The sequence below is a fragment of the Apostichopus japonicus genome, chromosome 14, assembly GCF_037975245.1.
Source record: "Apostichopus japonicus isolate 1M-3 chromosome 14, ASM3797524v1, whole genome shotgun sequence".
Taxonomy (NCBI): domain Eukaryota; kingdom Metazoa; phylum Echinodermata; class Holothuroidea; order Aspidochirotida; family Stichopodidae; genus Apostichopus; species Apostichopus japonicus.
In genome coordinates, this window is record NC_092574.1 from 20,544,794 (window position 1) to 20,559,684 (window position 14,891).

At 35.6% G+C, this 14,891-nt stretch overlaps 1 protein-coding gene across 2 annotated transcripts in view; it reads left to right on the plus strand.

Moving 5' to 3' along the window:
- Window positions 1–14,891, plus strand: part of LOC139979560 (prokineticin receptor 2-like) — a 46,830-nt gene that overhangs the window by 9,294 nt on the left and 22,645 nt on the right. Inside the window, exon 1 of one of the 2 annotated variants that reach the window (XM_071990496.1) lies at window positions 2,655–3,500. The exons of the other annotated variant lie outside the window; for it this stretch is intronic. The gene's annotated coding sequence lies outside the window, so the exon portion shown is untranslated. Of the gene's footprint in view, window positions 1–2,654; window positions 3,501–14,891 lie in introns of those variants that run through there. 2 annotated transcript variants of the gene reach the window in all.

The window sequence follows — 14,891 nt, forward strand, 5'->3', positions numbered from 1 at the left end:
TGCCACTCATGTGAAGGTTTCTTTAGATTACATAACGTCATTGATTATGCGACTTTCCCACAATGCACCACTCCACTTTGTAAGTTTCTAATATATGCACACAAAAAAAGGTCAAAAGTATAGAAAAGAAAAGAAAATGACGTCACTGTTTGCATCAGCATCCGTCTCCCGCAAAGTTGATTGGTTCAAATTTATTTTGAAAAACTTTTGAAATCTCATAAGAGTGTCTCTTTAATTGAATCTATCTTCATTGGAATCCTAGAGAGATATCGGCTTACATATAAAGTATTCAGTAACAATCGAGCAATGTTACCACATATCGGCAGATGTCACAAGTCATCAACTAAAGTGACGTATATAAAGCGCTCACAACGGATTGCTGAGAAATTCGTGGGCTATATACCACTCCGTGTAATATGAACAATATGATGTTGTGATTTAGCAAACTTAACTGTTAACGTTATAAGTCAACGCATATATTAATGCGGGTATTTGTTCTATACATAAGAATACAAAATGGTATAATGGTTATATAGCATGTTTAAAAACCATTACAAAATTATGTTATTAATATTAATAGATTAATATTTTAAGCTATTTTTCTTAACTGTCTAGTATTTCGGTTATATAGGTGACAAGTATGTGTGCTTAATTTAATCAGTTGTTTTGGCTTTTGAAGCAACCTAACTGCAACGAAACGCAGAGACAGGGCAATGTGGATATGTTGGTATCTTTACATAACAATAAAAGTTACAAAATAGTTAAATATTTTCCAAAATAGAACACGAGCTATGTAAGTTTTTTTTTCAATTTATAAATTTGGCAATTATATATACTTTGATAGCTTTAGTACACCGCATTTTAGTTGAGGTATACACGACAATCATATATATATATATTGGCAAACCACGTAGCCAACGCGCACCTCAAGTTTCAAACCTGAGCTTATCTTTATATTGTTGTGCAGTGTTTTATTGGCAGCTCTCATAAATTCGAAAATAGAGAAACTTTTGCGGCAAACAAGGAAATGTTTTGTCACGAGAAATAAATTAAGCCATGTAATGCCGACCGCATTTTGTACTGTCAAATTGGAAGAAAAACAAATAAAACAAATGCAACTTGGGTAGTCTCTCACGTAGATATCAATATTCACTGCTTGTATAAATCAGTCCAATATTATATATACATATAATATATAACCTTTGACCATTTAGCAATTAACGTTCTTAGATTTATCGAAACGGGCGACCCCTAGCATGGGGGCGTGTTCGATTAAGTGAGTGCTAGAAATGCCCTTTGACCCATGTGAGGGGTAATTACGACTGGCTAAGGAATCATTTTGGAAGGGCAAAGTGTATACGTGCTGTTTTTTGTTTGTTAGTAAAGAGCTCATCATCTTGTCAGTGACAGACAGACAGACAGACACGAGAGAAAGGAAATGAAACCAAAAAGATAAAAGAAAAACGGATAAGATCAAAACAGGGCCAATTATATATGAAACTTCAAGTAATTTGCCAAAAAGTATACTGACTCGATACTTGTATGGCTCATACATATCATTCAAAAATCATACATGAACCAGCCTATAGGAGATATATATATATATATATATATATATATATATATATATATGTGTGTATATATATATATATATATATATAGATATATATATATATATATATATATATGTATATATATATATATATATATATATATAGATATATATAGATATATATATATATATATATATATATATATATATATATATCATGTTTGGACAGCAAATTAATTATCTTTCGTCGAGAGGGCTTACTCAGTCGTGATACGTAACTTGGATGTATCAATGTTTTATTCTTAAAGATCAATTTTAATAATAATAGCAATGGAAATCATGGACGTCTATAATCGTTTATTGTGTACAGTTGATTTATCGATCTAGTAGTATACTAACCCCGTCGCGTACTGATGAATTCTGCCATTTTTTTTATCTACACTGCCATTTTTTTTAGCTATTAATGAGTTCTTATATATGCATGTAGTGTATACATTTCAGCTATCCAGATGGTCGGTATCAGTTTCCACAACAGTTATCACATGTCAGATGTGCTATCATGTTACACAGTCCATCTATACATGCAATATGCCTCTATGGATTGTTATCATGGTATATAAGACAATGGATTAATATGAGGTATATAAGACAAGAGAACAAGTGAGATGTGATATGTCAATTAAACATATTAGGGGATGAAATTATAGCTGGTAATGAAAATGTGTAAAATCTACAGTAATATTTAAGTGCTTTGACACGGAAACAAATGTGTCTGAAGACTGAGAATCTGATGTGTAACTCTGATATTTAACCTCCCAAACTGACCAAGATCCCCCACCCCCCCCGCCCGCCCCCTCCCCCCACAAATCAAACAACCAGACATACAGCCAGAATAACCTTCAAACCATGCAAGGTCACGCTACACAGCTTACATTTGAGATTCAAAAGAAATCGAACTATATAGCCTATTATACGTTTACTAATCTACATACTATTACATGGGCCGATGGAGTGATGACCTCATAGGTTTACAAATAACGATATTGTCCTTCCCTGATGGGGGCGGGGGGGGGGCACCTGGGGAGAGCATAGACACGCTAAGGATTATACAAGGATATGTGTTTCTTGGGTCTTAAAGAATCAACCTGCTTGGAATTGAAAAGTTGACCGACTCATAGGCACACCTATAGTGTCCAGGTAGCAATTCTTAACTTGAACAGGAAAAGGCGACACGAGGGCACTAGAAGTGTAAAAGAATGGTCCGTGTTTACATCGGGTCGATCGGTTTGAAGTTTATATATACATGCTAATGCTCCTGGAATCACTGGAATACATAACCACCGACATACAGACACGTCGACTGACACACATATACGCTGTGTCAGTTCAATTCAGATATTAAACTTGACGCAACAGAAATGCTGTATTTCATTAGCTGCATGGGAGTATAGAAACGTCAAAGAACGATACATGTTTACATCAGTTAGTTCGGTATATGCATGCGTATACATGGCGTATGGTTAAGGACGTGACTTACAGTATAGGCCGACGTATACACAAACAGTTACACACCGTACGTGTGTCCAGGTGGTAGTTCTTAAAAACTTGACGTAACAGCGGATAACGAATTTTGTTGGTCGACATCGCTCGTTTTCATCGGGCTGGTATAACAAAGATCTTGATTGGATCAATGGAGAGATAAGTGATGACATTTTCTGTATGGTTCTATCTAATTGGAGAATCGTAGAAACAATTATGTACATGTGTTTGCTGTAATTTAATTGGCGTAGAAGCTAAGGCAAATTGAAATCGAATAAACACAGTAGGATTTGTTTTCCCGACCGAAAAATCCAAAGCATCTGATAATCGGGTGAACGAAGGAAGATGATACTTTCGAAAAGAGACTCATGCTAAGCGACGGCACGCACCAGAGAATAGATGGCTATCGGTATGTATAGGCCCTCTTTACTATTGAAACTTTTAATTAAGCATGGAATGACTGAAACTGAGAAAGAACGAAGGATAGAGAGAGAGAAAAGGAGAGGAAGAGAGTCATTCGAGAGTTAGTTAATGTAATAACAAATAACAAAAAAAAGTGAAGCAACATCGATTTCAAGATGAATGTGTGTTGACGAGATAAAACCCAAAGGTCGCAACAGCAAAAAAAGAAGAAAAAGAAAAAAAAAGAAAGGTAACGCAATGCAAATTTGATGATATAAATGGGCTGTAGTGAATGTAGTCAAAAGACATAAATATCACTGATTGCAAATAGAAACATACGGAAGAGGAATGAAGAATTGAAAAGGAGGCAAGGTGTGAGGCACAGGGTGATGATGATGTTGCGTGGAAGGGGGAGGGGAGGGGGAGGGGGGCTAGGGAACTAGGATGAGAGTTCGAGTACATATTATGGATGGAGGGGCCATGGGATTTTTTTCCACGAAATAACAAGTTTAAGTATTGTTCTAAAAAGTTTGAATAACATTTCTTTACACTGTATAGTTGATAGTGTAATGCCACAAAAGTACGGTAACCTTTATCGGTCATGTTTATTTTCCTATGTCGAGACGGAGTCAACAGTTTCAATGAGTTATGAGCACTATTGTGACCTCATCGGATACTGTTGATACACAATCGACTGTTGTTGATATGTTATTACCACTGCTGATACCCTATTTATTAGTGCTGTGCCGTTTACACGTTTAAACGTGTAAACGAACGAAACATCGTTTAAATGTTTAATAAAACCTTATGAACGTTTAAACGAAACTATGATATCAACTGAAAATTAAATTATTGGCAAAAATCGCGTATCGATTCCCGTGTTTATTTTGTCTACTACGCGAAATAACAAAACAACTTACGATCAGTCGAATCATAAACCGCGAACGTAATCCTACTTTTGTCCTCCCCCCCCCCCCCCGATGTATCCAGCGATATGAATGGCTTAAACTTGAACGCTGTTATCCTTTTGTGAAAACTTCCTGATTCGCGGCACAAGTGTACTTTATATCGATCCGACAGCGGCGGCGCAGATAATCCAGTCAAAGCATGTTCGATCGAAATGATTACAATCCCTGTCCATCACTTTGAACTCTCCGACCAGACAATACCGGGTCGAATACTCGACTTTGTAATAGTTGTTCAAATACATGATCAAAGGAAATGTATCGATTGGAGATCGTAAAAAAAACTCTGAAAATCAGTAGAAAAATTACCAATTGTGTACGAAAAGTAAGTTGGTACACCTTTCAAATTTTACGAAAGATCCAGCAAAACACTTTCGAAAAATTCACGCGAAACTGGCAAATCGTGCTAAATGCAACTAATGTCATGTATACAAGGCTCTAGTACACCCATTTATGAATAAACCGTAAGACCACATCTAGTGTTAAGCGGGGGGGGGGGGGGGGGAAGAAAGTATTTTCTAGAATTTCCAAAAATACGGAAAAAATAATATCCTACCACAGTTAAGTGTATAGCAAATAGCCTAACCACCTCGTCTGTTACGGATCTCACGTAACTACAAAAACACAACCAATTGTATTTTGCGAACTTGACGTTTTCTACAAGAACATGGAAATAATGTTAAGCATTAGTTAATCATGCCGTGTGGCCTAAAACATATTTTATTACAAGGTTTACTTTCATAAAGATGACCATAGCTTGATATCTTGGCTGCGTGCATCAACTGTGCCTCGTGTATCATGGGGAATACTCTATGAAACGTTTCTTGGAAACGTGCCAAAAATGTTAACAAACAGGTGTTAGACAGGGGATGAGTGCGCAGTTGTTTGGCAAGATATATGGGAAAATTCTGAGCACATATACAGTATCCTACCGTAGTATTTAAGTTAGGTTAAACCGTACTGGAGTGTAATCTGATGTACGTTTAGTGTGCGCTATTCATTGTTAGGCATTCTAGAAACGTTGCCGAACGTTTTTTGTTTCATAATATCGGAGGTTCTGTAAGTTAAACTATTTAAAGATTGTAAAACAGATTAAATCTCTTTTCATTTTATAACAAAATACAGCTACTCTAACTTGTCATTTAAAATTTTTCATCTGCTTCGTGACAATTTAAATTCAAACAGTTGTCAGTATTTTGCATCCTCAACGGCGAATTTTTTTATCGCCAGACACGCAAAAAATTCCTTTTCCTTTTCCGGGGTCTTCGCCCCACCAGGGCCCTAGGGCGGTCCCCTGGACCCCACGCCTTTATACTCAGCGTTTTCTCGCGATATTCGCGAACGTTTAAACGAACGAAAAATCGGCCGTTTAAACGTTTAGGTCTTTAAAGGAAAACTCACAGCCCTACTATTTATTCGGTATATTTATTCGATATACCATTGATTTTGTTATTCACTATAAGTGTATGTTTCGAAACGGATATACAGAAAAGTAGCAACGAAAAAACCTACTTCCGGTATTAACCGTTACCATCTAAGAACCTGACTTCCGGTCTCAACCTTGTAGCAGCCTAAAACAACCTGACGTTGGCCTCAACCTTGTAGCTGCCTGTTGTAAAGCTTTCCCTAACGGAATATTTTCTTCTGTTTTGACTCTCATTTTTATTTGGCACAAATAAGTTCTCCTATTCCCCAACCTGATATATCAACGTTACTTAACGTGTCAGTTTTGCCACCCTTTCAGCGTTTTGAGGGGTTATGAGGGGGTATTTTTCTTTCTTGTACGACCTTGAAACAAATAAACATCGTATGTCTTTCCAAGAAATAAAAAGGAAAACGTGCTGTCTAATTCGAAATACACATTTTATATGAAATAAAAATTACCAAGTCGAATGTAATAAAATACATTTAAATGAGGTTTTTATTATAGAAGATAGAGTCGGAACATTTTCTAATATCTTTTTTTATTTAATCAACTCGGAAAGCTGCTTAAAGTAGAGGCTGCCAGTGTGCTCTGTTTTCTACTTCATGTTTGTCTCTTATGACGTAATTCTTGAATTTAAGTCAACACCAGGCTGATTTCTACTATCAGGTTTGTTTTTAATTTATTTTTAATTGAGTAGTATTTTTATATAAATAAAAAGTCACTTAATTTTCTTAATTAATTGCAGTACGTCTGAAATTCTTTAAGGCTCATTTTATTACGATTTTTTTTTTAATGAAACTTAAAACATTAGAGGATCATCGATCAAATTGATTAGACAAAATTACTTTGTCGGGGCATCGATCTTTTAAAACAAATCAAAATATAAATAAAAAGGTCAAATACTTAGGATTTTATTATTGGATGGTTTTAACTTCCATAAATCGTACAGAATATTGTTGACAGAGATGATAGAATTTATCAAGTTGAATATGCACAGCCCTATATAACTCTAAAGTTCGGGTTTTCATATATACATTCGACCTTAAAGGGGCATTTCATGCACTTTATGTAGTTTAAAGGTGAACACCTTTTGGAAAAAAGGAATTAAAAATAAAAAAATATCAATTGTATTTTATTTCGTTCAACTAAATACTGAAACTATTTCATATAAATACTGAAACTGAGATACGCTTTTAATTGATCGTAGGGATTTGAAAATTTCGACCATATTATTATACATTGATTTGATTTGTAACAAACAAAAGAAACATATTTAGTCTCCCCAGAAATTTGATCAAACAATGGGACATAGTGAAAGTAAACAAAAGAGAGAAAACATACACACTCTAAATTATGCCAATAAAACAGCAGCTTTTCAACTTTTATGACTTTGGTGCTACTCTTGATCTAATTCCACCCCTCCGTAACCCCTACCCCCCATTTTCCCCCTTATGGCAATGGTGTTGTTTCTTCTTAGCTAAAGCATATATATCTCAATTGCCTTGTATTCATACGATGAGAGGAGAAATACAAGGGGAACAAGAAGGAGGGGTACACGGGTTAGGGGTAGGGTTACCCCAACCCCGACAAGGGTTAGGGGTACGAGGGGTACAAGAAAGGGGGAAGCGGTAACTATAGTAATATAATTAATACTGATAAGTGATATGTAACGGCCGCGTATTAGCCTTCCTGTGTGTGTATATGTACTTATATTTGCTTGTTACCTTGGTTGCTCGTGTGTGTGGTGCTTTTTCTTTGTCTTCTTTTTCATTTTTTTTGGAAGTTAGGTTTACATATTTCTTTATTTTCTAACATGAGTATCCCAGTCCACTCAACGTTTTCAGACCGGTATAGCTTTGCCATTGCGCCTATGGTTCTGTTCTGTTCTGTGTTTTTTTTCTTCTGATAGGAAATACATTCAAAGATAATAGAGGTATATATTTTAGTATGAATGTATCGGACGCCTTGCAAATTCCTGATCCAAGTGTCATTCTTGCTTTTGTTACATAGCCTACGATAGCAGGACGTGATAGTCAGACGCCGTACGATTATCTTGGCTTCTAAAAGTTACTGAGATTTCTTGAGCAGACTACTCTGGTAATCCGTCCATGTGTTATGTTTAGTTAAAGCAGCATATAACATATTTGGGAACTATAGGTGCCTGATATTATACGCTAAGTTATTTGTCAACTTGAAATATAGAGTTACAGAGCTTAATACTTCTTGATATTATCTATATAGCAACAAGAAAATGAAAATGATTCCCTTTATCGCTATCATATATCTGTTCACTCAAACAGACGTATTCCAAACTAGGTCACGTGATTGTAAGTACACCTAACCTTGCTATCCATACAGTTATGAAAAAAAAGTGTACTAATATTTCACGATTAAACTCTAAGTTGGTTTTACTCTTGAGGATAGCAATTAATTAAAGCAGTAAATTTCACCTAATCTCATAAGTCATATACATTTTCCTGAGTATGATTGCATAGGCGTAGGAGACGAACGAGGAGGAGGGGAAGGGGAGGGGAGGGGAGGGGATCATACTGGAGCGTTGGGAGGAAAGCGTCCCAACTTCCGTTTGAAGTAAGTGCTCTATGAAACTGTGAAATATGAAAATGATATGAAAATATCCCAATCTCATCCCAACCAGTCCGCACCCCACCAGTCATCACTGAATAAACATTTTAAATCCAAACGAATCTTCAATAACTCTCAGTTTGAGCTTACAGATAGGACTAAATCATAACAAACAAAGAATTATTTTCTTTTCAATATACGAATATCCGTACGTCACCCCACTTATTCCACCACCCCCACCCCCCCTCCCCCTTTTTCGATGGACAAAACTGTAACAGTTGTGTTATGAAACAAAGTACCCTGGCCAGATCGGTACTTCAAAAGTAAGTTGGTTAACAAAATGGTACCATACTAGCATGATGTAAATTGACCAATTATGCACGCCGTCCTGTAGCATTTTTCCACACAAAGATATCTACCTATAATTAGTCATTAATGGAACGCGTTCCAATCAATTCTCCCAAATTTCGTTGGACATAAGCTTTGTAACATTGCGTTATAGTTGTAAATCTCTTGGCAGCCTTAGAGAGCACCATCTGAATCTAGTGAAACGACAAAGAAAATTCGGTTATTTGCAGCCAAAAAACTAGAACTGTGTCAGCTTAGAGCAGAGTTACAAATGGAGATAAATTGCACGGAGAAAAATCTCTCGATTCAAATACAAATAAATAAAAAACTAAAACAAAGACAATCCTAACTTTATTTAAACGATTGTAACCTCTTTCAATATTAACTTTAAATCATGCAAAACTGGTTACATGGCAATGCTGTTATTTGATAAAGAACTCACTATTTCCAACTTTGGAAATAGTGACAAATTAAAATAACAACATTGAATAAATCCAGTTTGTATTGTAATTATTCGGAAGTAAAGGTGTATAGTAATTAAAAGGCCTGTCGAAATAGGTTTTCCTTCATTCTTGTTGTTGTTTTGTCTACCTTTTTTTCCCGCCAAAATGTGAGAATGAAATTCAGAACGCCCATCGTCCACTAGTCTTGTAACCCTGACTCTAAACATGTTTTGACCTTTCTTATTTTGTCCATGTGTTGAGTGTTTCATTTTCTCAAAAGTCTTTTCCTTAAAACTATATAGACTTTCAAGATTTGAGTTACAAGTCTTCCTTAATTATCATCGATAGAAACGCTCTCTTTCTCTCTCTCTCTCTTTGAGGTAACCAGACAGATCTTAATTGGTTACAAGGAACGTTGATAGGCAGTTCCTTGCAAACATCAATGCGAAACACTTCTCTAGCACTTAAATTGTCAATAAGCCGAAACATCTCAAAGAGATGGGCCAATATACAGGTTGTTTTTTTCCCTTTGAATATTTCACCGAGGACTGTTAATTAAGCCATCAAGCTTCTTTTCTTGGGGGGGGGGGGGGGGTGGGGTACAGTGTTTTAAGGCAAACGTCGTACGCATCGCCCACCAACAAGAGAGACCTTTTTGCATTATTTTGAATATCTTATTGTTGTAAAAGGATAATCTCTTTAAATGGATTTGATGTTCCATAAAGCAGAGAGGAGGGTCTCGTCAAGCTTTGATTAAGGCTTTTGCCGGGTTAACTGATACTTATACTGATAAAAAAAACGTATAGTTTTAGCATAACAATAAACATACTGCAGGGCGATAGGTTATAGACCCATTGTGTATATTAAAGACTTAATTAGCGTCAACTCTTTTTGGACAATAATTGGTATTAGAGGAATTTACATATATGTTACTTGGAAACATATATAGACACCAATTAGGACATAACAAGTGTACACTTATTAGTAGTTCAACATGTAACATTAATTAAGTCCCAAGAGTAATGTACGATAGGCCTATATTTTCTTTGTGAACCAAATGACTTTATAAAACATTGACCGAGTTTATACGGTAAGATACGGTGCTTGGTCTTTTCTTAAAAATGTTTGGGACAATTTAAGTTCTTGTATATAAGTTAGATAAGACGTAAGCGCAATCACTGCGTCATCACTTATCTATACAAGCGTATATCTGTGGTGAACATGTTCACGTACCTTGTAACTAAGAAAATCTCATTCGATATAGGCCTAGAAGAAACCCGCATTTTAACGTTCTTTCACAGACCAGAAGACAAGTTCGAAGACTTAAGCAAGTCTAAATATGCCTCAGCTGTCTATAGTGTTAATGGTTTCCTTTATTTAGTAGAATGTAGTTGATTTTTTTCATGAACTTAAAGGTAAGTTAATTAAAAGTTAACTAAAAGTAATTAAAGTAATTGAAGGTAAGTTTGAATCTGAAATAATGAAGTTCTAATCATATAATATGATGTATTTTATTGTCAACATGTCTTACAGTTTACATGTTAACAATGAAAATGTTAACAAAGAGAAACAGACAGTCAAACAAATTTCACCTTCTAGTGGTATTAAGACGTCATAGATTTTTTTTCAAAATGGCAACCTCTTAAGGTTGTCTTTAACCCCTACAAAACCTCCCTACCGGAGCGATATTTTAACTGGGATATTTGGGACATTGGTTCACAAGGAGCTCTATCATATTTTGCGAAATGTATGTATGCAAGGTCGGATCGAAGTATTCAACACAATATGATATGAATCTCGCTTGTGCGTGAGCAAAACGATTTATAAAGATGTCATTTACCAGCCCTCTGACAGCGGATTCACATAACTTATATGATTCCCCAGTCAAACTCTTCAGAATAAGTATGTATGTATGTATGTATGTATTTTAGATCCTCCTGCAAGCAGGAACTAGCGAACCATGTCCATGATTATGAATTGTCAACAACTCTGTAACTGGATGACATACATTAATCTTGGAGTGACTCGAACTCGGGACCTTACACTATTAAAACACTGGGCATTTTTTTTCGTTGGGTAAACCCCGTTGCTCAGCGTATTGCTTAAGCTTTGCCCAAATAATGTTAAAAAGTTTCTTTTTCTGCACGTTTGTTGCATTCTCCAATAATTGGTCAAACGCATTGTAACGGTTCCCACAAGGGTTGGGTATCATTTGGCATTACCTAATTGTTAGGTACTTAGCGTGCAATTTGCATACTACTCTGCTTCAAGTTGGGCAAATCACACATCCATGTTTGGAAAACCTAACTTCGTTGGTCAGATTTTGCTACCTTTTTGAGGTTGTTGACTATACGCCCAACATTGGGCAAGAAGTTGGTGAATTTTTGCCCAACTTTTTTAACAGTGTATGGTTGAAAGACACCGGCGTTAACCACTGAGCTAACACTCCTACATAAGTAAATACACATTAAAACATAAGTAAATACACATTGTAACTGGTTAACATTATAGGCCTACCGTAGTAACGTAGTTATACTACTCAAACGTGTAACATGTATTATACATACGTATAACAGCTATCAGCTATGTGCCAGTGGGAAATATGCAAAAAGTTAACTGCAAAAAATAAAAAATTAATAAAAAAAAGGAAAATGAAGACCCTGACATCCACACAATTTTACGAATTGTTTTGGGAGTTAGCCGAGTATATGGTGATTGCTAATATCTTTATGAAACAACAATCTAGAAACGTCAACAGATAGTTTCATATATTGCTCTAGCATAGTGATCCCCCACCCCCCCCCCCCCACCTGTATATACAATCTGGTGTATAATTTTCTACCACTGCCTTTTTTCCCCATATCAGGTAACTTTCATAATAGGATAACAACAAGCCTGTAGGCCGATTGTCAAAAAATCCAGCTACAGACTTCACCGCGGTATTTAATCTAGCAAACACCTTTAAGGTGCCCTCCCAATGTTGTTACGTTCTTGACTTACTTACACACCCCCTTTTTCTTTTCTTCTCCCTTTTATTTTTTTTTTTCTTCCTTGTTGGCTCGAAAATTGTAAACCACAAGTAACATCTAACTATCAACACACGTCAGATAAATTATGGGCAGTTTTCATTGATGTACAGTGAATTTAAAAGCCACAATTTTTTACCTAGAAAAGGGTTGATCTATTTTACGTGGAACTTAAGGCGAAGATCAACGACCGAATAATCTTGTCACTTTTCGTGAGGAGAGGCAGAACAACCCCTTGATGAGCATCGATCCATCTGGACTGACAGCTAAAGACAAAGAGGCAAAGAAAAAGTGAGATTGTTTTCCGCGTCTCAATTCAAGGTGAAGTGACTTTTAAGACTACGCTGAAATGTTTCCGATGACACATTATCATGTCGCGGAATTGGTATTATGTATCCAATTTGAAAGGTGCATAAAGGTTCTAAAAAGGCCTACAGGTGTAAACGATTTACGTCTTAGTTTTGTTTGCTATAGATTTAACACAATGAACTGTTCCAGTTAGTGTGTCGGTCTATGACCCCAAATGTTTTAGCGGATGCATTCATTTCAGCATCACATGAGCGCAATGGTATTTGTCATAACTGATTAATATTTCGTGAATATTGAAAAACAAGGATACTTTCTTTGGCCACGGCACGAAATATAAAGCTTCTGAGGAATATGACGCAATTCGCTTACTTGTGTACCTCTGTATGACGACGCAGTTCATAGAAAATGACAACTCATAAGTCATAAAACGTGGGAGGAATGATACTTTACAAATATTTACATATATAATTAACGATTATGATGTTATATATATATATATATTATATATATATATATATATGTAGCATGTTGTATAGCATTCTTAATGTATGATATCACCAGCTATGTGCTAACAACGAAACCGCTATAGAGGCATGACTTCTGTCCTTCCGATACACACAGTATTGCAAAGCATAGCATATATGCATAACGTTGGTCGCGTTGCATTGTTTTGTATTGCAATTGCATTGGATTGCAAATGTATGATATAACATTGTATGACATGTTATGGTATTAATCGGTTACATGGTTTCTCGTCGTGCGCATGCATACGTATTGTTACCAAGTTAAAGGTCTTATCAAACTATACGTTGGCTTCAACGACCCATTATTGAACATTTCGGACCAGCCGAGGCCACACGTAATATACATTAGTCACACATGCGTGTTAAAGGAGTTCTATACTTTCTGACACAACAAATTTCGTCTGGAAACTTTCAAGAAAACCAACTGAAGCTAAAGACAGATTTAAGAATTAATCAGCCTAGTATGTATATGCCCTCCTCCAGACATTGTCTGAATTCCGTAATCTTTCAGGCGATGAGTTTGCTGAGAGAGCTAAGTAAGTTAACTGATCGATATATTGTCATTTTTATTAGGAAGCCACACGTCTTGTAAAACGTATACAAGAAACTAAGAGGCACGGTATATAGAACACACAGTAGTCGGCAATAAAATCGTGGTTATTGAGACCATCGTCACATCATCATAATCATAAAATAAAAATAGTTTTGATTATGTAGAGCAACTGATCGACAAAAGAGGTCGACAGATTCAGTTAGCTTCAAACTGGTTTGTCATTTGAAGTTTGCCGTACCATGTTCATAGTGCGGACGTTGGTTTAGTTTATATTTACAGATATAAGGTGCTGTATATTCTCCCAATATGACGATACCCATTTTTTAAAAGAAATATTAATTAACTAATGAAATAATCAAGTAAAACATACATTTTAAAAACTATATATGCCAAGCTTAATACCGTCTAACAGAGATATAAACATTGTATTTTTTTTTTTTTAATTCGTGTAAAATTGTCGATGAAAGATTAATTTTCTTCATATGAATAATCATCTCCATATTTCCAAGTCACACATTAAAAAAGACCATTTCAATTTCTCTACTTTACCCATCCAATAAAAAAGAAGGCTGTACATGAAATAGTTTACCATATGTGTTCTTTAAACTGGACTTCAAAATTACGAGGTTACAATGAAATGTTCTTACGCATGTTTTGATCGCACGAAAAAAAAATTGTATTGACGGAAATATGAACATTTCTGTAAATGAAACACAAAATCATGAATTGCATGGTCGTCTTAATATATGATTCTGAGACTACTTTTTCTCTCTAGAGCGAAAAACAGAGAACACAAATACCATCTTAAATTGGGGAAATGGCCTACTAGTACACACAAGCAGAATATTTATAGTCGATAACCATACATGCACCGTTCAAAGTTGGTTTTAATACCAGAATCGAACGAACTAGATCTTATACGTTTATTTAACTTGATTTCATTCCACGCCGAACAAGAAAGAAAAAAAATAATGAGTGAAGATTGAGGTATAATAACCTCCATTGTTAATCCATTAGCAATGTTTGCATAATTCCTTGAATCCAGTGTCCTCATGATGTCGTCCATTAACTATTGCTCATCCACGGTAGGTAGGTTTCGCGGTATTTGGTTGTCTGCAAACTGAATTATCTAATGTGGATCACGTGAGACTTATATACATACATATACATATATATATATATTATATATATACATATATATAAAGATATGCATATATACTA